Genomic DNA, 14,291 nt, shown 5'->3' on the forward strand with positions numbered 1-14,291 from the left:
AGGTGCAGTGGCTCATACTTGTAATTCCAGCACTTTGGGAGGTAGAGGCAGGCAGATCGCTTGAGTCCAGAAGTTTGAGACCAGCCTAGATGACATGGTGAAACCCTGCCTCTACAAAAAATACAGAAATTATCCAGGAGTCGTGGCATGCACCTGGTGTCCCAGCTACTTGGGAGGCTGAGGTGGAAGGATCGTTTGAACCTGGGAGATGGAGGTTGCAGTGAGCCAAGATCATGCCACTGCACTCCAGCCTAGGCGACAGAGCAGAGACTCTGTCTCAGAAAAAAAAAAAAAAAATGCAGGATCCATTGCAAGGAACAGCAACATTATTTAGGACAGCTCTGATATCATGACATCTACTAAATTTGCCTAAACATGAAAGAAAAGTATTAACAGACTTATTCTAACTATGGATTTCATTTCAAAGGAATATAAATGTAGTTCAACTAAATTTCATTTAAATAATCATTCCAGGCTGGGCACGGTGGCTGACACCTGTAATCCCAGCACTTTTGGGAGGCTGAGGCAGGCAGATCAGTTGAGGTCAGGAGTTTGAGACCAGACTGGCCAACATGGCAAAACCCTGTCTCCACTAAAAATACAAAAATTACCCCGGGTGTGGTGGTGCACGCTGGTAATCTCAGCTACTCAGGAGGCTGAGGTGGGAGGATCATCTGAGCCCAGGAGGCAGAGGTTGCAGTGAGCCAAGACTATGCAACTGTCCTCAGTGATAAGAGTGAGACTCTGTCTCAAAATAATAGTAATAATAATAATCACTCCAGAGGGTTGCACAATAATTTAGATGCTTCAAATAGGAAGATATGAAGTGATTCTATTTGTGTTCTATTCCTGTATGAAGGAGGCACTGCTAATGGAAAGAACCTTCAACTGGCCTATTCAGCCCAGGCCTTCCCTGACAGTCAAGTACCTTGGTAAGTACCCTGAGCAAGGTAGCCCAACTCTCTTCCTTCCCATGGTGCTATGCTTTGTCCAAATTATAAGCACCCCCCAAGGAAGCATCCCAACAGAAGCTGCCACCCAAACACGTCATACAGCTAAACTATGTGCACATCCCAAATTCAAAACAAAACCACAAAAATAAATGTACCCTGTAAGACTTAGTTAGCTTAGCTATGTTATAAAACAATATGTCCTGTATGATTACAATTTTTCTAAAGTATAATATATACAGAAATGTATACACCAAAATATATCTCAACGGAGAGATTATAGGTGGCATCATTTTCTTTCTTTGTATTTTTATTCTATTTTTTGGCCTGCCATCCCCACTTCTTTAGTTTGTTCGTTTGTTTGTTTTCGTCAGCAGGGTTGTGGCCAGAAAACAAGTCCTATCAGTCTCCTACCTCACTTCCCCTTTAGAAATTAGATACAATTCCTCATCTTTTTTTTTTTTTTGAGATGGAGCTTCGCTCTTGTTGCCCAAGCTGGAGTGCTGTGGCACGATCTTGGCTCACTGCAATCTCCGCCTCCTGGGTTCAAGCAATTCTCCTGCCTCAGCCTCCCAAGTAGCTGGGATTACAGGCGCCCACCATCACGCCCGGCTAATTTTGTATTTTTTTAGTAGAGACGGGGTTTCACCATGTTGGCCAGGCTGGTCTCAAACTCCCGACCTCAAGTGATCCACCTACCTCGGCCTCCCAAAGTGCTGGGATTACAGGCGTGAGCCACCACACCTGGCCTTCTTTGTATTTTTAAAATATAGTCCCAAATTTCTTTCTTTTTTTTTTTTGAGACAGAGCCTCGCTCTGTTGTCCAGTCTGGAGTACACTGGCACCATCTTGGCTCACTGCAAACTCCCCCTCATCAGTTCAAGCAATTCTTGTGCCTCAGCCTCCCGAGTAGCTGGAATTACAGGTGTACACCACCATGCCTAGCTAATCTTTGTATTTTTAGTAGAGAAGGGGTTTCACCATGTTGGCCAGGCTGGTCTCAAACTCCTGACCTCAAGTGATCCACCCACCTCGGCCTCCCAAAGTGCTGGGATTACAGGCGTGAGCCACCACACCTGGCCTTCTTTGTATTTTTAAAATATAGTCCCAAATTTCTTTTTTTGGGGGTGGGGGGTGGACAGAGTCTCGCTCTGTTGCCCAGTCTGGAGTACACTGGCACCATCTTGGCTCACTGCAACCTCCACCTCCCCAGTTCAAGCAATTCTTGTGCCTCAGCCTCCTGAGTGGCTGGGATTACAGGTGTGCACCACCACGCCTGGCTAATTTTTGTATTTTTAGTAGAGACGGGGTTTCACCATGTTAGCCAGGCTGGTCTCAAACTCCTGACCTCAGGTGATCTGCCCACCTCAGCCTCCCAAAGTGCTGGGATTAGAGGCGTGAGCCACCATGCTCGGCCAGTCCCAAATTTCTATAACAAACACTTTGTGACCAATAAAATGAACAAATATTTCCAATGAAAATAAAAGTTCAATTATTTGAATTATGTTTTACCCCTAGGCTGTTAGAAGTTTTAAGATGTATTCTTGCTTTAGATTCATAACGTAGAGTGGCAGAATGTTTCAGGCAAAATCTGAAAAAATGAATTATTAATATAAAATTAAATGTAGATGGTAGAAATGTAAGATGATACAGCTGCTATAGAAAACCAGATGGTGATTCCTCAAAAAAAAAAAAAAAAAATTAGAATTATATTATCTAGACAAACTCCATTTCTAGCATATAGCCCAAAGAACTGAAAGCAGAGACTTGAACAGATAGTTGTATACCAACGGTCAAAGCAGCATTATTCACAATAGCCAAAATGTGAAAATAATCCAAATATCCATGAACAGATGAATGGATAAACAAAATGTGGTCTACACATACGATAGAATATTATTCACCCTTAGGAGGAAATTCTGATACATACAACAACAGGGATGAACCCTGAAGACATTATGCTAATAAGTTAGACAAATATTGCATGATTCCACTTACATGAGGTACCTAGAACAGTCAAATTCATGGAGACAAAGTAGAATTGTGGGTGCCAGGAGCTGGGGGGAGGTAGGAATGGGGAGTTACTGTTTAATGGGTACAGAGTTTCACTTTGGGGTGATGAAAAAGTTCTAGGCAACAAATATATGAAAAAATATTCAACATCACTAATCATCAGAGAAATCCAAATCAAAACCACAATGAGATACTATCTCACACCAGTCAGAATGGCCATTATCAAAAAGTCAAAAACAAAAGATGTTGGCGAGGCTGTACAGCAGAGGCAACACTATACACTGTTAGTGGGAATGTAAATTAGTTCAGCCACTGTGGAAAGCAGTTTGGAGATTTCTCAAAGAACTTAAAACAGAACTACCATTCAACCCAGGAATCCCAAGACTGGGTATACATCCAAAGGAAAATAAATTGTTCTACCAAAAAAAAAAAAAAAAAAAATGCACCTGTATGTTCATCACAGCACTATTCACAATAGCAAAGACATGGAATCAACCTAGGTGCCCGTCGACAGTAGATTGGAAAAAGAAAATGTGGTATATATACACCATGGAATACTACACGGCCATAAAAAAGAACAAAATCATGGATGCAGCTAGAGGCCATTATCCTATGTGAATTAACACAGGAACAGAAAACCAAATACCACATGTTGTCACTTAGAAATGGGAACTAAATATAGGGTACACGTGGATATAAAGACAGGAACAATAGACACTGGAGACTACTACAGGGGCAGGGAGGGAGGGGTACACAGGCTAAAAAACTACCTATTGGATACTATGCTCACTACCTGGGTGATGGAATTATTCGTACTCCAAAGCTCAGCATCACACACTATACCCATGTAACAAACCTGCATATGTACTCCCTGAATCTAAAATAAAAGTTGAAATTGGGTCGGGTATGGTGGCTCACGCCTGTAATCCCAGCATTCTGGGAGGCCAAGACAAACAGATCACAAGGTCAGAGATCGAGACCATCCTGGCTAACACGGTGAAACCTCGTCTCTACTAAAAATATGAAAAAATTAGCCGGGTGTGGTGGCGGGCACCAGTAGTCCCAGCTACTCAGGAGGCTGAGGAAGGAGAATGGCATGAACCTGGGAGGCAGAGCTTGCAGTGAGCCAAGATCGCACCACTGCACTCCAGCCTGGGCGACAGGCATCGCAAAAAAAAAAAAAAAAAAAAGTTGAGATGATTTTTTTTTAAGTAGTCTAGAGATTGATGGTGGTGATGATTGTACAACAATGTGAATGTACATAATGTGACTAAAATGTGTAATTAAAAATCATTAAAATGGTAAATTTTACACTATATACCTTTTACCCCAATTTTTTAAAATCAAATAATCATCCTGTGGGCTTTTATCAAGACTGCATTAATAAACTCAAAGATACATTTTTAAAATTAAATATAGAAAGGTTTCAGTCCTAAAAAATGTGTTTGGAAAAGTAAAATCATACTGTTTTAATCATGTCTTGAGAATATAAGTTCAGATTAGGGAAATTCTCAACGGAGCATTTATAAAAGAAATATAGCCTTCTTAGAATTTTCCAGTGCATACGGCAATTTAAACCAGACCAAACAAATTGCTAAGATGACAGGTCCTTCCAGGGCTTGTCATCTTGATAATTATAAAAATGATGAGCTGTAATTAGAATGTCAGTCATCTTTAAATAGTTACTTCTGAAGTACCTCACTAAGATAGTAATTTTTTTGCAAGCCTTCCATATTTTATTTAGGAAATACTTTCTGAAAAACAATACTAATGTGTTGCAGCCTGAATTACCACTCATTATGAGTTATTATTAGGTGAATCAATGACTTTTCTTTTTTTACTGTATAAAGATAAAACAAGGGTGCAAGGAAAGAAAAGAGGAATGCAAAAATGCAAGCAGAGGTAGAAAGAGTGTAACGTCCTTAAAGATAATATGCCAACCCACTTGGCTCTTCGTATTTTCTCTGGCACTTGAAAATACATCCTGTATCCTCACTGCACTTATCCTACGTCCATTAGTCCTACAGATCAATATCCCATTCCCTGGGATGGCTTATCCTAGCTATTGGCACTGTCCCTCAGAGAACTTGTGGCATGAGGAAGAAAAGGTTATTTTACTTTATACTCTGAAAGCAAATTCAGTCAGGACAAACACAGGCCTTCCAATTTTAGAAATCTACATTTAGAACTGGAAGGCTGAAGGAGTAATGTAGCAACTAATCTTTTAATTCCCCTAAGAGCACATTTATTTTACTTTCCCCAAGGAACAAATATTAAGGAAAGGTTAATTTTATTTTAGTTTATTTTACTGATCTAGCAAAAATATATTTCAACATGCTTATGGAGATTTTAAAAACAACAGGAAATGGAAAGAAATGGTGCAGGAAAACTGGTTTTGATGAAATAATGTTCTCAATATTAAACAACAGTGGAAATTTAGGGTTGATCTGTAAGCACATGGCTTCCACACAGACCTCAACTAACCAGAATGTATTTGTTTGGGCTAGTTTAAATTGCTGTATGTACTGGCTTTTAAATGCCACCAATAGGGTATTCTACCTTTAGATCTGGCTTCTACTGACCTTAGAGCTAAGGAAAAGAGTGGGAAAAGAGTAAGCAATCCTTCAGCATTGGCTAGCACCAAGATTCTGACGCTTCTGGTGTCATTTTAGAAGGATGAAATGAGTTTGTGTCATTCTTTATTATGGAAGCTGATAGCCAGAGGAAACTGGAAGGGCTCTGAATGTTGGAACAATCATTTTAAGTAGCCTAAACATTCTTCAGCATACAAGCTACAGCAAGCTTTAAACTACTCAAAACAGCAACTTCTAATATGCAAAATGATATTTTTAATTGCAAAAACTTTGAATTAAAGCATTTACACATACACTGAAAATTCCTAATAGAGGTTTCTCTATTTTTGTAAACTGAATGGGTGATGATTTTACTTATCGGTTTAAGTTGCTAAGCTGTCTTACGAAAAAAATTTATTTATAGTTAATGAGCTAGTGATAAAATCTAAAGGGCCTTGGAAAAAAGTACTATTGTATGCTAATGTGAACAAAATCCAGTTGTCCCTCAGTATCCATGGGGGACCGGTTCCAGGACCTCCTGCAGATACTAAAATCCACAGATGCTCAAGTCCCTGATAGAAAATGGCATAGTATTTGCACATAACCTACACACATCCTCCCATATACTTTAAATAATCTCCAGATTACTTATAATACCTAATACAATGTAAATGCTTGGTAAATAGTTGTTAACGCTCATTGCTTGGGGAATAATGACAAGAAAAAAATACTCTACATGTTCAATACAAATGCAATTTTTAATATTTGCAATTTGAGGTTGGTTGAATCCACAGATGTGGAATCCATGGATACAGAGAGCTGACTTTAATAGCATACATTAATTCTTCTTCTGCAATGACCCCAGATACCAAGAATGCCAGGGACATCATAAAGAATACAATCATGGTCTCTGCCTCTGAGGAACTGAAGGTCTAATGGAAAGTCAGATCCTAAGTAAGTGGAAAACTAGAATGCAAATACAACTGGAATAATTCAAGGAAACGAATGTACCATGCAAGTATATGGTCCATGTGACATGTTAATATGTCAAATGGGAAATAATTATGTGCAAACTAGTGACAACTATATAAAAATTGTATATAACAGAAAACAATTACACGAAATCCCAGAAACCAAATTCTCCATATTCCAGCAGATGATAAAATGTGAGCCCTTCCTCAGTGAAGATCATCCAGTTTCCTAGAAGAACAAGTGTTCTTCATAGCCTTCTTCCTTTTTTAGCAATAAATGTTCCCATTTGAGCACAAAAGATTGAAGGGTATGACAATCTTTATTTCTGAATCCATTTAATTCCAGAAAAACATTCAAATAAGAGAGCTCTACGGTTTGGGGTAAACTTTGGTATACAACATTACAACTTATGTCTTCCATCTATGCTACAGCAAAAGCAATTCAAAAACCCTCTCAAGGTACAAACAGCCAAATGTTACTCTTACCAATTTCTTACATATAATTCTGATGGGCTTTTTGTGACTGAGCAAATGCTCAGTCTCATTGAGATACCAAATGTATTTCCCAGGTCCAGATAAGCCTCTAAGAATCAGCCTCAAACATTTTTAAATAAAAATAAAACTTAAAACCATTTCACCCACTCTATGGTATAAGGGCTGCAAATCACAGGCAAAGTTTCGAAGATGTGCTGAGACACTAATATGTTATTGCCCCAGCTGCTAGAACAGCTGTCATCCACTTCTCTCTTCTGCAAACACACAGTACTACAAGAATGAAAGGGAAGCCGGGCGTGGTGGCTCACACCTGTAATCCCAGCACTTTGGGAGGCCGAGGCAGGCGGATCACAAGGTCAGGAGATCAAGACCATCCTGGCTAACACAGCGAAACCCCGTCTCTACTAAAAATACTAAAAAATTAGCCGGGCCTGGTGGTGGGCGCCTGTAGTCCCAGCTACTCCGGAGGCTGAGGCAGGAGAATGGCGTGAGCCCGGGAGGCACAGCTTGCAGTGAACCGAGATGGTGCCACTGCACTCCAGCTTGGGTGACAGAGCGAGACTTGTCTCAGAAAAAAAAAAAAAAAGAATGAGAGGGAAAGGAAGAATGCCCTGAATGCCTGACTAAGGAGTCTGAGAATGTAGCCTTCTCCCAAAGTAGTTTGTCATCCTTCAAGCTGAAGCCACCTGTACAGGTGAGTGAAGATAATACCCCCATCTTCATTTAGAGAACAGTATGACTAGTGTTTTAGAATTCTCTAACTGATTGTGCCTACCCTTTGTTTCATAAGTTTTGTTCAAATTCATCACTAATTTTAGAGGAAAATGTAAGTTCCTACAACTGTCATTTCCCAACCACTAATAAGTTATTTGACTTGAAGCACAATTTGCAATAATGGCCTCTGTAAGCATTTCTTTAGTCCCATCATCCAAGGGGCTGCTTTCATCCCATTCATTTCATCTCGTCTCACTTCTAACCTGAGCCATGTGCTCGAAAAGCAAACGAACCAAGTGGCAATAGCATTAGCAGTGAAAAAAATAACATATCTAGGGTTGTGCAGCTGACTGAGATCTTATAAAAGTATTGCTTTTATAGGATACTGTTGTTTTCAAAAGGAAACCAGAAAAGAAATATCGATGATTAGAAATAACGTTTTTTCTGTAAGTTTGTTCTTTGTTAAACCAAACAAACAGGTGTCACAAAACAGAACAAAAAAACCAATGATGGGTCAAAGTTTAAAGAAATGGATAGATGGCTGGGTGAAGTGGCTCACACCTGTAATCCCAGCATTTTGGGAGGCGAAGGCAGGAGGATCACTTGAACCCAGGACTTCAAGACCAGCCTGGGCAACATGGCGAGACTCCATTTCCTTAAAAATAAAAAGATTAGCCAGTCATAATGGTGTGCGCCTGTAGTTAGTCCCAGCTACTCAAGAGGCTGAGGTAGGAGGATCACCTGAGTCCAGGAGGTTGAGGCTGCAGTGAGCCGTGTTCACACCACTGTATTCCAGTCTGGGCAAGAGAGCAAGATCCTGTCTGAAAAAGAAAAAAGAAATGGATAAAACATAATACTTCATTTTATTTTCCAAATGAATTCAAGGCTGGAATTGGTGGGTCAAATTCAAATCTAAATATGGTTTCATGAATCTTTCTCATGTGGATATCCCAAAAGTGATTTCATCTATTAGTCCCCAGTTGTATGAAAAGTATCAACTGTACCCTGCAATGACCTAAAGCCAAACTGAAATTCCAGCAATGGACTGGCAGAACCATACACTATTAATTCAATAAATTTTCTTAGGTAAACAGGACACAGAGCCAACACCAACAGAAATTACATGGGGTGGGGGGATCTAGACACATAAACAGATGCTCACAACAGTGTGGCTGGTCAGATGCTGTGGAGGCAACAGAATTGGAAAGTATGCTTCAGCTACCTAAAGAGAAGCAGGCGCCTGCAACAGTGAGCACTCATGCCAGGTAAGGCTCTGGTGGAGGAACTGAAAGAAAGTCAGCATGGCTGCAGCCAAACAACTCAGGCTTTATCCTAAGAGCACCAGGTAATCCCTGAAGGGTCTTAAGCAGGGAAGTGGCATAAACAGATGTAGGTCTATGAAAGATTACTTTGGCTGACCACAGAGACATGAGACGACAAAGGAGTGCTTAGAGGAAGTCCAGATGGCTATGGTAAGCCAGAAAAGAAGGGATTGAAGCCCACGCCAGGGAAATGGAGAAAACTGAACAAGAAGGAAAATCAAGAAGATTCTGCAACTGGCTGAATGGGACAAGGAGCACTGGATAAGCAGAAAGGCAGAGCCGAAGATCACAGGCAGACGCTGAGCTTGAGTGAGAGAGAACTGTGCTGCCACTCACTACAGCAGAAAGCACAGCAGGCCTCAGGGGTGATGAGTCCTACTATGGACATTTGTGCCAGGTACCTGTGGGATATTAAAGCGGACAAGTCCCAACAGATGGATTTAGAAATCTGAAGCTCAAGAAAGGTCTGGATTGGAGATTTGGAAATCTGGCATGAAATCACCCAGGAAAAAAGCAAGTGGAATAAGGAGAGCAGAGTACCTTAAGAAGAACTCTAAGAAACTCCAACGGGAAAGGGACAGGGAGTACCCCCTAGAAGGGACTGTGAAGGAAGAGGTAGACCAAGAGGAAAACCAGGAGACAGAGTGTCACAGAGATCTGGGGACTTGAGCATCACAGGCAAGAGGCATGCTAGTGTCGAATGCTGCTGAGACACCAAACGAGGGAAGGGTGGAGAAACTTCCATTGGATTTAACAAGGAGAATTATCAGTGACCTTAACAAGAACAGTTTCACTGAGGTTGTGGGTGGAAGAGGCCAGGTTGCAGCAGGTTGAGGTGTATGTGAAAGGTGAAGAAAAGGAAACCATGAGTATAAACAACTTGCTCAAGAAATTTCACTCTGAAGGAAAAATGAGAAATCGCATAGTAATCACAGAATGTGATGGAGTTGCAGGACGTTTTCTGTTAACCTTTTTAATGTAAACATTGTTAGAGGCTTGAACATGTTTGAGTTAATGGGAAGGAGCCAGTAGAAACATCAAAGAGGAGAGGATATAACAACTCAATGGGCCTTAAGAAAGTAGCAGGGAATGGGATCTGAAGCAGAAGTGCAACAGAAGCGCCGGGCGCAGTGGCTCATGCCTGTAATCCCAGCACTTTGGGAGGCCGAGGCAGGTGGATCATCTGACGTCAGGAGTTCGAGACCGGCCTGGCCAACATGGTGAAACCCCATCTCTATTAAAAATACAAAAATTAGCTGGGCATAGTGGTGGGTGCCTGTAATCGCAGCTACTCAGGACCCTGAGGCAGGAGAATCGCTTGAACTCGGGAGACGGAGGTTGCAGTGAGCCAAGATCACACCACTGCACTCCAGCCCGGGCAACAAAAGCAAAATTCTGTCTCTAAATAAATAAATAAATAAATAAATGCAAGAGAAACTGTAGAAAGGAGCAAGTCTTCCTTTTCTTCCTTCCACAAGAGGAGGAGGAAAGGGTGAATGTGAATGAAAGCCAGTTTAAAGGTTAGGAATCCAGATGCTGGAGACATACTCATTCTCTCATTCTCATTCTCTCTCCCCGCTGAGTCTCCATTTTACATGCCCACCGGCAATGTACAACAGTGCTGCTTTCTCCAGTATTTACTGTCTTTTGTATTATACCCATCCTAGTGGATGGGAGGTGGTATCTCGTGGTTTTGATTGGCATTTGGAGACCATTCTCTTCTGAGGTCACCTATTTTTCCCTATGAAGAAAGAGTTAGGCTTTTTGCTAAGAGTAAGAGGGGAGGTAGCAATAAACAGTGGAGTGGAGGCCGGGTGTGGTTGCTCACGCCTGTAATCCCAACATTTTGGGAGGCCAAGGCGGGAGGACTGCTTGAGGCTAGGTGTTCAAGACCAGCCTGGGCAACATAGGGAGACCCTGTCTCTACAAAAAATAAAAAAATTAGTCGAATGTGGTGGTGCGCACCTGTGGTCCCAGCTACTTGGGAGTGGGGAGGATCACTTGAGCCTGGGAGTTTGAGGCTGCAGTGAGCTATGATCACATGGCACACTGTACTCCAGACTGGGCGACATAGTGAGACCCTGTCTCAAAAAAAAAAAAGTGGAGTGGAGCAATTGGGGGTAAAATGGTGAAGTCTGAAGCAGTCACCAGGGAGGATGGGAAAGAGCACTGAGCAGAGAAACCTAGCAGGATGGTAAGACCAAGCCCAGAGAAAGCTGGAGACCGTAAGTCTTTAGAGGTACCCATCTGGTCTCCTCTGTGAGCTTTTCTACCCCAGGAAAGAAGTGTGCTTTTGTGTGTGTGTGTGTGTGTGTGTGTGTTTTAAATGTGATCTAACACACAGTTGACTTATATAATTATTTCATTAACTGATCTCCTCTACTAAGTCTATTCTGGCTAAATTCAGACAACACTCATCATACCCCTCTTGTGCATTCTTCAGCACGTACACAACATGTACTTTTTTTTTTTGAGATGGAGTCTCACTGTGTCGCCCAGGCTGGAGTGCAGTGGCACAATCTCGGCTCACTGCAACCTCTGCCTCCCCAGGTCAGGTAATTCTCGTACCTCAGCCTCCTGAGTAGCTGGGACTACAGGCGCACACCACCACGCCCAGCTAATTTTTTGTATTTTTAGTAGAAACGGGGTTTCACCATGTTGGCCAAGCTGGTCTTGAACTCCTGGCCTCGTGTAATCTGTCGCCTCAATCTCCCAAAATGCTGGGATTACAGATGTAAGCCACTGCGCCTGGCCAATATGTAACATTTTTAACTTTTTGTAAAACCAGAGAATATTTTGAAATGTGTCCGAATGCCCTGCCTAGATTCTAGACTCTGTGAGGCCCCAGCCTCCTTTCCTATGCATGACTTACTGTTTAATGTAGTACACACAGAAGGAATATCATCATCATAATAAAGGTCCTCACTTTCCTTCACAGTTTCATCTACCCCACAATGACTCCCAGGAAAAGGAGGGTACTGTTTCAGACTTCCCAGCTCCCGTGTATTAGGTGGAGCCAAGTTCTTGCTGCAGCATACGGGCACGCTTTAAAATTTTCAAATAATTTTTTAAAAGCTACAAGCTTGACAGCTTTGGGTTTTTATGGCTACTTGTTTTCTGAAGTTCACAGAACTTTATCATTTGGATCACACACTTAAAAAAATCACTTGCAAAAATTCTCTTTAAAGATGAATATGCTTCCTCTTCAAGAGAAACAGACTAGCGGGTAGAAGAAAAAGGACCCGTCTAGAGTATTAATAAATAGACTGATATTCACACAATGGATTAAATGGATTAAAGTCCATCCCACAGATGAACTGTTATATTAATAGAATCCAAATATACAGTTACATCCTCGACCCTGAAAGCAGTTTAAACGGGTGAAATTCACCCAGTGCTCACTTGAAATGAGTACTCTAAAGTTTAAAGCACCTATAAACTGCCCTCAGGATTCAATCATTTTTCCATTCCTTCCGGCATTATATACTTTGATGTTTTAATGTTATTAGCCCACAATACACACCAGTTTCAGAAACTCAGTTTTTGTCCTCTAAGGGCTTTTAGTCCTCCCAAAAAAAGAATAGGGCAAAAGCAAGGAGGATCATGAATCTGGTTTTCTAAAAGCATTATTACAAGACTGCTTTATAAAATTGTAATCCCCAGCTGCAGAGTTCCGCAGATGGCTTGAAAGTGTCTTACATGCAAATAAATAAAAACAAAAGGCCACTTATGCGAGCAGAACACAGCGTGCTCGATAGTCATCTTAAACCGAGCAGGTAGGTACTTTATCAGAGGCAGACAAGGGAAACGTCACTTATTTAGAGTTCACCGCACGCCTGGATAAAGGTCCTCACTAACAAAATCCCTGCCTTTGTGGATTCTGTGTCGGAAAGGGAAACGATAAAGAATACGGTTTGTGACAGCACTACTCTCAGGAGACGAAGGAGAGATGCTAAGATCTTGGAAAGGAGAGAGAGCAGGAAGAGTCGGAGGGGAGATCTCTCAGTAAAACGGCACCCACAGCAGTCAGACTTCAGCTACGAGCAAAATCGAGTCCGTGCACCTCAAAAAAGAGAGGGAGGCAGGGAAAACTTTCCCTCGCCTCTCCCCATCCTTCCCTCCTCCTCGCAGGAGAGCACATTAGCTGAGGTGCTGGCGGGGCCGGGCCGGGGACCCCATCCCTCGCCCCGGACGCAGCGCCCGCAGGGACTGCCCGGGAGCCCGAGCGAGGGAGGCGGGAGGTACAGGAGTAACTGGGCACACCCGGCCCGGCCTGCGGGGAAGGGAAGCAGGGGCAGGGCCGAGGGGGAAGAGGCCTCCGCGAGCTCGACCCCGCGCCCACACGCTACCTGCGAGGTTAGCTGCTGCCGCGCCGTCCCGCGGGACCGCAGGGATCTCCGAAGCTCCGATGGGCGCAGAAGTGCGAGCGAGCGGCGGTGCCCACAGGCAGCGAAGAAGAGGAGCGCCAGAGCGCCGGGCCCGCCGGGTCACGTGGCCCCGGCCGCCTCACGTGACCCGGTGCAGCGCGCGCCCGGGACGCTACCCAGCCGAGCATCCCGCACCGCCCCGGCCCCGGCCCCGGCCGAAACCCTGCTCTTCGGGCCCTAGAACCCGACTTCTTTAGAAGCCTATTGGCCGTCTGAGGCCCGCCCCGAGGCCCTGCCACTGGAATGTCCCCATGAAATCCGGTGGCTGCTGCCGGGACTTACAGGCTTTTGTGTCTGAGGAACCAGGAACGCGCGAGGCACGGGCTCCTGCTCTGCTCCCCGAGATGGCTTGGCTGTGGGGAGGGTCGGCCTACTACCGCAGAGACCTAGGACGGAAAAGCGACCGAGAAACTTGGCTCCCTGCCCACTCTAGAGCGCGTCTGGCCCCGGGGCACCACCCAGGTGGTGCTGCCTGGGAGGAAAGGCAGCGGAGCTGGGACTAGTTTGTTTTTACTGGAGACGCGCCTCCCTCCCTCCCCGCCCCTCACTTCCTGATTGAAAGTACCTGAGGCAGGCCAGGGACTAGGGAAGGTGGCAGCTGGACAAAGGTATGAAGGAAGGACGAGATGAGGCACAGGTCCTGGTATTGGAAAGAGGCAGAGGTACCTCGGAAGCATGCCATAGAGGTTAGACCGGACCTAAGAGGGCATCTGGTCCAACCGGATTCGTGTTACCAGCGAGTAAACTGAGGCCAGGAGAGGGACTGCTACGAGGTGCTCCAGCCTATCACCTATAAAGACTACAGTCCCTTTGTAAAATACCATAC

At 43.5% G+C, this 14,291-nt stretch overlaps 1 protein-coding gene across 5 annotated transcripts in view; it reads right to left on the reverse strand.

The window, feature by feature from the left end:
* Nucleotides 1–13,999, reverse strand: part of RCBTB1 (RCC1 and BTB domain containing protein 1) — a 54,317-nt gene extending 40,318 nt beyond the window's left edge. For 2 of the 5 annotated variants that reach the window (XM_024348436.3, XM_063792549.1), the window contains exons 1-2: nucleotides 13,748–13,999; nucleotides 8,458–8,537 (exon numbers count right to left, since the gene is read on the reverse strand). The gene's annotated coding sequence lies outside the window, so the exon portion shown is untranslated. Of the gene's footprint in view, nucleotides 1–8,457; nucleotides 8,538–13,387 lie in introns of all 5 variants that reach the window. The other 3 variants (XM_001155108.8, XM_009426953.4, XM_009426955.4) reach the window with 2 other exon arrangements.
* Between the last annotated feature and the right edge of the window lie 292 nt (nucleotides 14,000–14,291).

Source organism: Pan troglodytes, chromosome 14, assembly GCF_028858775.2.
Source record: "Pan troglodytes isolate AG18354 chromosome 14, NHGRI_mPanTro3-v2.0_pri, whole genome shotgun sequence".
NCBI classification, from domain to species: Eukaryota; Metazoa; Chordata; class Mammalia; order Primates; family Hominidae; genus Pan; species Pan troglodytes.